General features: G+C 38.6%; 1 long non-coding RNA gene across 1 annotated transcript; it reads left to right on the top strand.

Annotated features, from left to right (window-relative positions):
* The first annotated feature begins 304 nt into the window (after positions 1–304).
* Positions 305–2071, top strand: LOC133480030 (uncharacterized). The gene is made up of 2 exons (XR_009789155.1): positions 305–833; positions 911–2071. It is a non-coding gene; the product is annotated as an uncharacterized LOC133480030 (long non-coding RNA).
* Positions 2072–12549: the final 10478 nt, after the last annotated feature.

Here is a 12549-nt window from a genome sequence, read left to right as displayed (position 1 = left end):
GTTTGTTTATGCAGCCCTCAATCACAAGAGTCTCAAAGGTTTTCAGAGGCCCACATTTCACAAAAATCAATAACATTACCTGGTTTAGATGTGAGGGGGTGAGGCGGGGCAATTGAATCGTTACAAAACAGCTGCAGTTTAACCAAATGCAAGAGTGTACAAATAAGTCTTAAGAGTCTTGAGATTTACACATTTCTACTGGGGTACCTGCTCTAATTTCCACAGGTAGGGCATTCCAGAGTACTAGAGCCCAAATAGAGAATGCTCTGGAAACCGCTGACTTCTTCGAGATCTTGAAGTCACACAAAAAACAGCATGTTGTGTTATGGAAGAATGAACGTTTTTTATTCTTGATGCAGACAAATGCAACAGTGATAGTTTGTGAATATTGATGCTATAAAAATACTCATACAGTAATGACATTTGCAATTGCTTTGGCTCCATCTGTAGAGTTCAGGAGAGGTACAGTATATTGCCAAAATACACGGGAGTCAAAAAAAAACGGGGGTTTATGGCCGGAGGGCTAAGGGCACTGGTGGAGACAGGCTTAAGAAGGGAAACATGAAATGTCGAGTGGATCTTAAGAGAGAGGGAATGTTTTAACCATACAGGGGTGGCATTGAAGATTTTGGTGATAGGGAAGGGACCAATGAAACGTGGAGTGATTTTACGGGATTAAGTCTGGAGAGGGACATCACGGGAGGAGAGCCAAACCATCTGACCCACCTTGCATTCTGGCGTGGGAGGGCGATGGAGAGCTGCCAGCCGCTTGTTCCTCTCAGCAGAATGAGTCAGAGCAGCCCTGACGTCCTTCCATACAGATTGGACCCGTAGTAGGTGCTCCGTTACCGCGGGAACCACTGCCGTATGCTCCTGTTCCTTAAATAACGGAGGTTGAAACCCGTAACAGGCCATAAATGGAGATATACCTGTGGCGGAGCTGGTGAGGGAGTCATGGGCATTTTCCACCCACGGAAGGAAGGTGCTCCTGGAGTCGGGATTGCGAGCGGCAACACAGCGAAGAGCAGATTCCAGGCTCTGGTTCGCCCGCTCCGTCTGGCCGTTGGATTGGGGGTGGTAGCCGGAAGACAGACTGGCTGCTGCGCCCACCACCTTGCAGAACTCCTTCCAGACCTGGGAGGAGAACTGAGGACTGAGACAATTGTCTGTTGGAATGCCATGAAATCTGAATACGTGGAGGATTAACAACCATGACACTAAAACTACAGTGGTTATGAGTTTGATTCGTTCCATGACTGCACTTGTAACTCAAAACACCACAAATCATCTTTCTCCATAGAAATGAATGGAAATGTTGTTTATCTCAAAAAGTTGTGAGCTCCCAAAAAACACCAAGAAAAATGTTTGTAACCTGTTTTTTTTTAACAATATAAAAATCACTCTGCATTATTGTACTTTATAACATCGTAACATAATAACATAATTATGCAGTTTGTGCGTCACGATTTCATTGAAGTTCATTGTATGTGCGCTAGGGCCACCAGGGGGGAATTTTATTATATATATTTGCATATACTACACACAGAAGACGCGAAGAACTGCTCAGTAAGATGCAGTAATGTTAGTCGCCCTTTTCGCAGAGGATAAAGAATATATGCCTGTGTGTATTAATATTGTATGTCTACGTGTGCTGCTGTGCTATTTGCTTTCAAATATTAGTTGCTTAAAGGGTTGTAACACCAAAACATTGTTGTTAGTGTCATTGGCCCGTCAATTGCGTTTTGCATTGTATGTTAGCATTAATCTATCAGACCTATGTAAGGCAACTCCTTGCCCACATGCCAGGGCATTAGACTACCTTAATTGCTCCATTTTCCTTTTTTTTTTTTTTTTGCATCACTCAAGCGGCAGCATATCTGACACAACACAACACTTGATAAACTTGATAAACTCTACAAGTAAGTTGGGCACTCATAAGTCAAAGTACCACTGCAGGAAAAAATGTGCAAAAGATTTAGTTAAAAAAAAAAAAAACCTTACTCCAGACATTTAACTTTATGTTGTAATGTTCTTCAACACTATTCCAAAAATAAAACAGTTTGTATTAGTATTCTGCTACTCTGTTGCATCTGTTGACTGTTAATTGCACTTGTGGGGCCCACCCTCTCCCAGTGGTCCTTAAGAAGGTGCTTAGTTGGCCTATGCCTTGGGCTGGCTCACTAAAAGAGGAAGTCACGGTTACGAGCGAACCAAAGTCAACAGCGTTGTTTCGAGTCGATCCTCCTGGCAAACAAAACACTCACAACACAGATAAGCAACAAGGATGGAGTGCGCGATAATCCCAACCTTTTGTTGCGGTGTCCACAGTCTGATTGGCTGCAGTATGTCAACATGTTCAAATGAGGACAGCAATACTGTGCCTTTACGCCACTGTATTGCTTCTCTCTGGCGCCTTCTTCCATCTGTTTACTTGGCACCCTCGCATAGAAGAGGACTTTTCACTTGAGAGCGCTTGAAATTGCTCGTACGTGAAGTGGCAACAACAGCTGTTAACGGATGACACGGTGGTATCATCTTCAACACGTTGTGAGAAGAACACAAGCTTGGATTTCTTCATGAAAAAATATCCACGACTGAGAGTTTTTTGTCTGTGTTTATATACTCAATCAATGCAATAATCCATTCAGTGGCAGTCCTAACTTGAATGGCACCCTATTGCGAGATCCCCCTTTGGTGCTCGTCCACCCCCCACCAATGCACACACAGTTGTTGCATCTGTTCTACAGAGGGTGGCAAAACAAGGGGGTGCAAATTCTTCATACAAATGCCAATGATTGACCTGCATAGAATAAGAAAGCTACTTTACTCAGCAATGCCTCCCCGTGTGGCCGCAAATAATTTAGATGCCAGAAACCGCCACTGATTCCATTAAATGCAGCATATTATGGATAAGTGACTTTTTAACTGCTTTTATAGAAATATATGGTTCTCTAGCATGCCTGCCAACACATCAAGTGTGAAATTTAAACCAAGTACCATCAGTGACTGGTGAAGCACCGACATTAGAGTCAGATTTACAAATGTATGATCCAAACAGTGTAGCGTGTAAGCCGGACATTAAAAACAAAAAAATATCAGCATTCTTTCCACACGCACAATATTTGGCCATAGGGCGCATTGCATTTAATTGTTTAATCGACATAATCAGCTGATGCATTAAGCTGCGCCCCAGTTGAGCCAGCATTAACTACATGATCAAACAGCAGCGTGGAAATAAATGAAAAACAATGAAACTGACGCAAAGTTGCCTGCATGTTACCTGCAACACAGTATCACAGCAGATTGCTATGATGAAAGTCAGGTTTTGGTGTCGGGATATTTATGCATAAAATGTAAACGATTAACGTAATCAGTTTTAACAATGCAGATCGCTCACTGGTCGAGTATATATTATACGCTAGTCTCCATTTTGCTGCAGGGGTCTTTTTTCTTGCTTTCTTGACTGCTTTCTACATTTCAGGAGACGTTCGTTCTCCTCCGTTGAGTATGTATTGTTCCGGCTAATGCTTTCAAAGCTGTGTGGCTTTTGAATTTCCCCGCGAAAATAAACGAAACCCATAGAACTGGAACAATGGGAATTGGGCACAATGTGAGTTTAACTCAGGGCATTGTGTGTCAGATATTCCATGAGGTCATCATGTTTGGTGTCACTAAACAACATGCAGAGTAAACATACTGTACCACTTCCCTTCTTCAAATGGACGTGGAGCCGTCTTGGCTCATATTTGTCCACTACTACCAATCCCTTCTCTTTTCCCAGTACCATTTTATTTGATAGACATGTTTACTCAAGTTCTAGATGGAATTCATTAGGCACAATTAAGCGTTTACTTGATCAGGAGGGTTTGAAAAAAACCATTATATGAAGTCACATTTAAAAAGGAAAAGAGACTGGAGTCGGGCCCGCTTTGATCTAACAACTGCTAGCGCCTTATTTATTAGTTAATGTCCAGAACAAGTGTGGATTTAGACTTAAGATGGAGTAGAAACAACTGCAAGAATATGTATTGTGGAATTTGAGATGGAATAATATGAAAGAAGCAAGAACCCATACGATTTTGGCGAGGGTTCAAATGAAATCATAATGAAAATAAATAAACCAACCAAAATAAGACATTTGAAAAATAATGGAGAACAGAAAACTTATTACGACTTTGGAAAGTGGTACACAGTCTTGTCCTAGCTGTTCAGTACAATATGGCTAAAGAGACAATATAGTAATCCCTCGTTTATTGCAGGGTTTACGTTCCAGAGCACCCTCGCAATAGATTAAATCCACAAAGTAACAACCAACTATGTATTGCGTTATTTATATATATTTTATAGTTTTCTGCATACACTGTATTACCAACAATCAATATATGCATGTGAGGTACAGGTATTATTTCTGTCCACTTGGGGTCACCATTCTCACATTCTACACTAGTTACTGTGAACTTCAACGTGTGTGTGCCTTTAAAAGGCATGCCTGGCCTGTTGAGTGACATGGAAGTCAGCAAATGAGGATATACAAAGGGATAGCTCGGTCGTTAAGAATATGCTTGCGTTTACTGCATTGTTACCATTTGTATGTGTGTGTGTGTATCTCTCTCCCCCTTTCTCTCTCTATCTATCTATATATATATATATATATATATATCATCATGATCAGCCATTATCTATCCACTGCAGGATGAAGGCATCTTCTTCACGTTTCCAACTACGACGACATTTTGCAATTTTTTGCCAGTGTAATCCGGTGTGTTTAATGATTTCATCGATCCATCTACTTTTAGGTCTTCGCCGTGGCCGTAACTCGCGTCTGCTGTCTTATCCAACTGCACCTTTTCTTGTCGCGAATGCTTATTTTGGCATTCGTAGTCCAAGTTTCACTACCGTAAGTGAGGACTGGTAAAATACATTGATCGAAAACTTTTCTTTTCAAGCAAATGGGAAGATTGTTCTTGAATATATATATAACACTAAGGCTTCCATAAGCCTGCCAGGCAAGCTTTATGCAGCGTTCAACTTCAGTGCTTATATTTCCATCCATTGTTACAAGTTGGCCTAAATAGATGTAGTTGTCGACGGCGTCTAGGACATAGTCCTCCATTTTTATATCTTTTTGTGGACAGTAACGATTGAACATGACCTCCGTTTTGCTTTTGTTCATTTTCAGACCTGAGCGACAGCTTTCTAACTCTAATCCCCGAATACGACGCTGTAGTTGTTCAGCATCGTAGGAGAATAAAATGATGTCGTCTGAAAAACGAAGATGGCTCAAATAAGCGCTGTTAAATTTTAGTCCTTCTTTTTCCCAATTGAGCTTTTTAAATATTTCTTCAAGGCAAGCTGTAAATAGCTTTGGAGACAGTGTGTCGCCTTGCCTGACCCCTTTTCCTAGACTTATTCGCACTCTTTCATCATCAATTCGTATTGAACCTGAAGAATCGTTGTATATTGATTGTAGAATGTTGATATAGGTCGGCTCTATCCCTTGATTTACTAGCGCCTGCAGCATCGAAGTGGTGGTGACTGAGGCAAACGCTTTTTCATAGTCGATGAAGGCTACACACAGAGGCATTTCGTAGTCATTGTGTCGTTCGATTATTTGTTGAATTGTCTTGTCTGTATGTGGTCCATAGAATTAAAACCGCTACGAAAACCCACTTGTTCTATCGGCTGTGCTTCACTGAGTTTGATTCCAATTTGTTTGTCCAATATCTTTGCAAAGTCTTTATAAATCGTTGAGACCATGCTTATTGGGCGATCATTTCTTAGGTCCATTTTATCGCCTGATTTATGTAGAAAAATGATTTCTCCGTCTTTCCATGTCACCGGTACTTCTTGCAAGTCCAAGCAGCGTTGACATAGTTTTACATGGATCTTATTAAGTTCGTTCCCTCCTGATTTAAGCATTTCAAAAGAAATTTCATCCAGACTACAAGCTTTTCCGGCCTTAAGTGAACTAATAGCATTTTTAACCTCTTCATTCAGGATACATGAAACTGGGTCTGCTTCTAGCTTTCCAGTAATTATTCGGTGAGGGTCACTGTATAGGTTTGTATAAAATTCTTTAACTCGTACGATTTCTTGGCGGCTGTGACATATCGTTCCATCTTCCATTTTCAAACCAAAAATTATTTTCTTGTGACGAATTAATGCACGTTTTACGTTTCTTGTTCCATGTCCAGCTTCCAGCGTTTTCTGAACAAGCCAAATGTTGTAAGTTCTCAATTCTTGTATCTTTTTTTGAATCGTCTTGCACAATTCAACATATTAAATTTTGTTGATAATGCTGCCCCTTTTCTTCATTTCTTCAAGTCGAGAGTAGCTTGAGATATTCTGGATGTTGTTGTCTTTCTCGTTGATGGTACTACTTTGTGTGCAGTTTGAACAATCCCGTTTACAATTTCGTCGTTGTGTGTTGACAAATATGTGTCTTCCAGCGTTAGAAGAGCTTGAAATCAATTAGCCAAACGTATTTAAAACTCATCGCTTCTTTCTTGAATTAAGTTTAATTTGGTAAACTTGCTCTTCAAAAGTTTCTTTCGTTCAAGTTAGCAGTTGATTTGCACTTTGACCCGAACCAATCTGTGGTCTGTGGTCAATCTTTAGGGTGGTGCAATCCGTAAATACCCCTTTGTCGTTGGACAGGAAGTAGTCTATGATGCTAGTGTTACGTTTGGGGCTTATCCATGTCCACTTTCTGTTCCATTTCTTGTTAAAGAACGAATTGATAAAGTATCAGTCTTCTTGTTCAGCAAATTCTATTAAGCGTTCTCCTCTTTCATCTCTTGATCCCATTCCGTGGGATCCAATTGATTTCTCAAGGCCAATCCTGGCGCTAAAGTCACCCATGACTTTTCCAAATTTGTGCTTCAATTGACTATAAAGATGGGATAAATCCTCGTAAAATGCTTCCACCTCATCGTGGCTGAAGGTCGGCGCATATATTTTTATCAATTGAAGCGAGTAACGCTTTCTAATAGAGATGGTACATGATTCTATCGGAAACACTTTTTACGCTGGTAACGTAATTGGCGATACTTTTATTAATAATGATACCAACTCCACCATTGCGTCCGCTTTTTGATCCTCTGTAATAAAATAGATGGCTATTATCGACACTCAACATAGCTTAATCTTTCCGACGTATTTCACCAAGTACAATTATATCCCATTTGATGGCTTCTAGCTCATGTTGTAGCGCTTCTAATCGAGAATCGTCCTTTAGCATTCGCATGTTGAGCGTCCCAAAAATAAGATTTTGTGCTTTGTCTTTTTTGCGTCTTTCTTGCTACTTCAAAAGATTGTCCTTTTGTTTGATTTAAAATGTTTGTAGGAGTAACCGTATTCTGGTCTGGCATAGCCAACTCCGTTGTCCGTAAGCAGCCATAATTAACCCGGTAATTCTTAGTATATATATATATACACAGTATATTTCGATTAGGGTTGCAAATAAGGATTATTTTAATAATTGATTAATCTGACAATTTTTATTTCCATTAAATGATGACTTGCCTGAAAATTACTTTGTTCTCTTTATTTAAAAAAAACAGGACATTCAAATCGACAGTTCAGAAAATGCACAAACATAAATTGCTTATGATTCAGTTACTGGTTTACACCGTAACATGGTAAAAAATGTTGATCATTGTTTTCCAAAGTAAAAGCAGATATTTCCAAATGTCTTATTTTGATTAAACATAAAGATATTCAGTCTGCTTTCATGGAGGACCACAGAAATTGGCGCATATTTACTGTTGAGAGGCTACAATTCCGAGGAATTGGCCAATTTTGAGTTAAACAAGGTCTTTAAATGATTACTCGATGATCAAAATAGTTGTGGACTAATTTGATGATCGATTAGTTGTCGATTAATTGATTAACTTTGCACCTCTAATTTCAATTGTCTCTTTCAACGTGCCTGGAGAACAACACCACATTTACCTGATCTAATTCCAGGCCCATCAGCATGTATTACCCCCTGAAACATGTTCACATCTACACAAGCCAATGTTTGCACACTTGTGCTAACACACACACAAACACGGGTATATACACGGACACTCCAGTAAGCAAACTACACCAGGCCACAACAACGTGCGTTTGGAGGGGAAATAATTCAGCTTGTACTTGAATATGTGCACATCAGAGCAAGCCGTCATGTTCGTGTAATTACAAATGTGCAGCCGATCCACATAGAGAATGAACGTGTTTGCTGAGGCTCACACATTGGACTTTTCCGCCCCTTTAAATTCTGCTGTTACTGCAATTTTTTGTTTTTTCTGAGGAAAACACAAACCCTGGAGAATTTTGCGCACATCTCAGCAAATGTTAGGAATTGACATCAGGGGGGTAATGAAGTGGCTGAAATAGGAGTGCAGTACGGGCCCAATGATGTTTTTATGATGCGTAATCTTCCTCGGGATGCGTTTCTGCCCCCAAGATTTTCATGCGTTTCATTAAGTCGTGACACACATCTTTAGCACTGCGGCCGATTTTTCTTGCTCGGGTGGACATTAATAGCACCGCATGATACACTTGAACAAATGTTTCCACTGAACCAAGACATGGACAACAGTTTATTTACAGTCTTTATTTTCAGGTGGGGATGTATGTGGGCGTGATGACCCATTAACCTCAGTCACGTGACTTTATCATAATAAAGTTTATAAAATGCTTATTTAAGGCTGATTCATTCATCCATCCATTCTCTGTACTGCTTATCCTCATTAAGGGTCACGAGTGTGATGTAGCCTATCCAAACTGATTCTGAGAAACGGGGTACACCCTGGACTGGTTGCCAGCCAATCATAGGGCACATATAAACAACTTACTTGCCAGTAAGTTATGTAATCAAAGTTTACAGTACCATAAATGTGTATTACTTTCACAGTAACTCGGTGCTCCTGTATTTTTAAATTACAATTAAGTGTTACTGTGTAAATGGTACTGTAAACTTGAATTATTACAGCAATTTACTGGCAACACTTTTGCCAGTAAATTACTGGAATAATTTTAAAGCTTGCATCCTGAATATCCAATTGTTGCATATTTTAACATTTTGTACATGTAGAAAACCATTATATGATAGGTAGTCATCTATGAAAATGTAAAAAGGGCACGTTTGGCAGTAGATAAATCAATAAATGGTTTGTTAAGAGGCCTATTATGATCTTCCACATGGGCGCGTAGCAGGATTGCGCAGAATGAAGTGTGCAGGACTGCAGGGATACACGTCACGTTAGGTTAGCCGCAAACGGGAAGCGTGTGCGTGGCTCTCGGTTGTCAGGCCCGGGCAAACATTTCACAAATTCTTTGCATGCGCAGCGGTGGCAGAAGCAGGAGGGTAAAACTCAAGAGAGCGCGCTGCCCTTCCAACTAACCCCCCCGCCCCCAAGGCCCCTCCCCACCACTGTCATTGTCACTCAGGAAGCAAAGTCATTGCTCTGCTTTGACATTTCTAAGGTGGCTTCTTGGAAAACAGACAATAACAGAGGTAAGATAAAGATGAGCTGATTACAAAATAAATATAATGTATATATGTTTGATGGATGGATGGATGTTTGATGGTTCCATGGCTACCTTCCTAAACTTGATATACTGTCATATTTTCTAAATTACATGCAATTGCATTTTGTTAGCTAATCCCCATAATGTTAGGTAAATCAATCGAATATTTAATAAAACAAATTTTTATAATAAGTTTAACTAAATATTTTAATATTTAATAATAATTTAAATGTTACCGTAACCTAATATTTTATGGTTTAGCCCAGAAGATACAATTGCTTGAAACTGGTTGACAGGACAAAATACAAAATTACATAACTATATTAGGTAAATATATTTTAAAAATATTATGTGTATTGTATAGATACATTACAGTAATTATCAGAAGCTAATATTGAGAGCAATAAAAATAAATAAAAACTGACATAAAATATTTAAAATAAAACATAAATAAATACAATAAATATGAAATACATAATAAATTGTAAAGATTCAATCATAAATATTGTTTATTTACTACTACTACTACTACTAATCATAATAATAATAATAATAATAATAATAAGGATTTAGAAGACAGGAAAAAATTCATACAAATCTTTTTATTTCATATTTTAAATATGTATTATTTTTGTTGCTTAAAACAGCGTCAGTTAATATGATGCAATTGCATGGAACTGGATGAGATGAATAAAAAATAAATATATAAATTAATAATATTATACTGTGACTATTATATATTATGAAAATATATTTAAAAAATATTCAATACATAATATCAATGCATAATCATAATAATAAACAATATTACAAATAGTAATAAAAATAAGCTTTACGCGATTTTTGGGGTCTATCACCGATCAGCGTGTTTAAAAACCCGATAACCGATCATCGATCTTATCAGAAGATGGAGCAATGTGTCCATTTAAATGACCTGTTCATTTACTGTATATTCTTGTGTACTTAATTGCTAAAAAAATATATATTTACAATAAATAATGTATCTTTGTTCCTCTATTTATGCCAGTGAATGGTCTTCTATTAGATGGCAGGAAGTACATACAGTAATTAATGTATCCACTTTTTGTGACATTTTTATTTGTTGGTGTGCCGTGAGATTTTTCAATTGTAAAATATGTTCCTTGTCTCCATAAATGTTGGAAATCACTGCTCTGGTCAGGTCATGTATTCTAATCAGTCAGGTCAAACCAACATTACAACGACAGAAATAATGGGTGCTAACTTACTGTAATTAAATTACTTAACCCACACCGAAACTTGAGAGCATGATTCGACAGAACGGCAGCATGTTTATGCACAACTGTTAGTGCTAGCACTAGCTTGCTATGCTACATAACGTTTTATTGCCTGCTTGCGAACCGTATCATATTAACAGTACGGGAACATACCTCAAGCCAGCCTTAAATGAACGTAATCTCCCGAGCACCAGTGACCACCAACACACGTTTTTACCCATTTTGTTCTTATAATACAGTCGGCGCGATTCACTCTTGTTGTTGTCGCCACGGTAACGAGTGTATCCGGTCGCATTTGAGTTGACGATAAAGCCCAATGATCGTAAAAACGGGATGCGGTGGTATCGCAATACAAGATTTTATTGCAATAGTCTGACATATACAATCATGAAATAGCAAATTTGTCTTGTAGTCTGATTACGTGTTGTCTGTCTCAGATGTGTTGTCTGTCCCACACCGCCGACATGTTTTTTTTTTAAAATAACTTTATTGGCCCTCAGATATTTACAGTACTATGTCAAAAGACACGCGACAAGGCTAAAATAAACTAAATAAATAAAATAAAATAGCAAGCTGTAGAGCCATCTCAAATTTCCCTTTCATAGCTAAGATTGTTGAGAAAGTTATTTTTAATCAACTCAGCAATTGCTTGAATTTAAATGGACTTTTTGACAAATTTCAATCAGGTTTCCGAACTCATCACAGTACTGAATCTGCTCTTATCAAAGTGCTAAATGATATAAGGTTGAATATTGACTCGGGAAAGGTGTCAGTCCTGGTCTTGTTGGATCTCAGTGCGGCTTTTGATACGGTAAATAATAATATACTGCTGAATAGGTTGGAAACGTTGGTAGGACTAAATGGAACAGTCCTCAAATAGTTCAGGTCATCCCTGGAGGAAAGGAGCTATTTTGTAACCACTGGAAGTGTTCAATCTCATTGAATGGCAATGACCTATGGGGTCCCTCAAGGGTCAGTTCTTGGACCCCTTTTTTTCAGCCTGTATATGCTACCCTTGGGTCAAATTCTTCAGAACATTAATTTTGACTATCATAGCTATGCAGATGACACATAGTTATATCTAGCAGTGTCTCCAGATGACTACAGTTGAATTGAGGTGTTATGTCACTGTTTAAAACAGATAACTGGATAAGCCAAAATTTTCTTCAATTAAACAACAACAAAACTGAGATAATTGTTTTTGGCAATAAAGAAAAGAGGATTGCTGTTAGTAAATACCTGTAGTCACTCTCTTTAAAAACCAAAGACCAAGTCCGAAACCTTGGTGTACTGATCGATTCCGACCTGACTTTCAACAGTCATATCAAATCAATGACTAAAACTGCCTTCGACCATCTAAAGAACATATCCAGTGTGAAGGCTTGCATGTGCCAAGCAGACCAGGAGAAGCTCATCCATGCTTTTATCTCAAGTAGACTTCACTACCGTAATGGTCTTCTGATTGGACTGCCCCAGAAAAGCATTAAATAGCTGTAGCTCATTCAGAATGCTGTAGCTTGGGTTCTGACCAGAACAAAGAGGTCAGAACATATTATTCCAATTCTAAAGTCTCTACACTGGTTCCCAGTCATCTTTAGAATCGATTTTAAAGTTCTGCTACTGGTCTATAAATCACTAAATGGTTTAGGTCCTGAATACATGAAAGAAATGTTAATGGAATATAAACCTAGTAGGGCTCTGAGATTGACAGACTCAGGTCAAATAGTGGAGCACAGAGTCCAAAGCAAACATGGTGAAGCAGCATTTAGCTATT

The sequence above is a fragment of the Phyllopteryx taeniolatus genome, chromosome 6 (genome assembly GCF_024500385.1).
Source record: "Phyllopteryx taeniolatus isolate TA_2022b chromosome 6, UOR_Ptae_1.2, whole genome shotgun sequence".
NCBI lineage: Eukaryota > Metazoa > Chordata > Actinopteri > Syngnathiformes > Syngnathidae > Phyllopteryx > Phyllopteryx taeniolatus.
The sequence above is the reverse complement of the archived record's forward strand: the minus strand, read 5'-3'. Positions and strand labels throughout refer to the sequence as shown.